Source organism: Arachis ipaensis, chromosome B1, assembly GCF_059453495.1.
Source record: "Arachis ipaensis isolate K30076 ecotype BB chromosome B1, ASM5945349v1, whole genome shotgun sequence".
Taxonomy (NCBI): domain Eukaryota; kingdom Viridiplantae; phylum Streptophyta; class Magnoliopsida; order Fabales; family Fabaceae; genus Arachis; species Arachis ipaensis.
In genome coordinates, this window is record NC_142436.1 from 59,350,805 (window position 1) to 59,351,935 (window position 1,131).

The 1,131-nt window shown below is 40.9% G+C and overlaps 1 non-coding gene across 1 annotated transcript; it reads right to left on the bottom strand.

Moving 5' to 3' along the window:
* Positions 1–285: 285 nt before the first annotated feature.
* Positions 286–393, bottom strand: LOC148576724 (small nucleolar RNA R71). Its single transcript, XR_015903234.1, has one exon. It is a non-coding gene; the product is annotated as a small nucleolar RNA R71 (small nucleolar RNA).
* Between the last annotated feature and the right edge of the window lie 738 nt (positions 394–1,131).

A 1,131-nucleotide genomic window follows, 5' to 3' on the forward strand; every position in this document is an offset into this window, starting at 1 on the left:
CTTTGAGCTGAAACCTCAATTAGTTTCTCTGATGCAGCAGAACTGCAAGTTTCATGGACTTCCATCTGAAGATCCTTTTCAGTTCTTAACTGAATTCTTGCAGATATGTGATACTGTTAAGACTAATGGAATAGATCCTGAAGTCTACAGGCTCATGATTTTCCCTTTTGCTGTAAGAGACAGAGCTAGATTATGGTTGATTCTCAACCCAAAGACAGCCTGAACTCTTGGGATAAGCTGGTCACGGCTTTCTTAGCCAAGTACTTTCCTCCTCAAAAGCTGAGCAAGCTTAGAGCTGATGTTCAAACCTTCAGACAGAAAGAAGGTGAATCCCTCTATGAAGCTTGGGAAAGATACAAACAGTTGACCAAAAAGTGTCCTTCTGACATGCTTTCAGAATGGACCATCCTGGATATATTCTATGATGGTCTGTCTGAGTTATCTAAGATGTCATTGGATACTTCTGTAGGTGGATCCATTCACCTAAAGAAAACGCCTGCAGAAGCTCAAGAACTCATTGACATGGTTGCTAATAACCAGTTCATGTACACTTCTGAAAGGAATCCTGTGAATAATGGGACGCCAATGAAGAAGGGAGTTCTTGAGGTTGATACTCTGAATGCCATATTGGCTCAGAATAAAATATTGATTCAGCAAGTCAATATGATCTCTCAGAGTCTGCATGGAATGCAAGCTGCATCCAACAGTACTCAAGAGGCATCTTCTGAAGAAGAAGCCTATGATCCTGAGAACCCTGCAATAGCAGAGGTAAAATACTTAGGTGAACCTTATGGAAACACCTATAACTCAACATGGAGAAATCATCCAAATTTCTCATGGAAGGATCAAAAGCCCCAACAAGGCTTTAATAATGGTGGAAGAAACAGGTTTCGCAATAGCAAACCTTTTCCATCATCAACTCAGCAACAGACAGAGAACTCTGAACAAAATGCTTCTAATTTAGCAAATCTAGTCTCTGATCTATCTAAGGCCACTGTAAGTTTCATGAATGAAACAAGGTCTTCCATTAGAAATCTGGAAGCACAAGTGGGCCAGCTGAGTAAAAGGATCACTGATATCCCTCCTAGTACTCTCCCAAGCAATACAGAAGAGAACCCAAAAGGAGAGTGC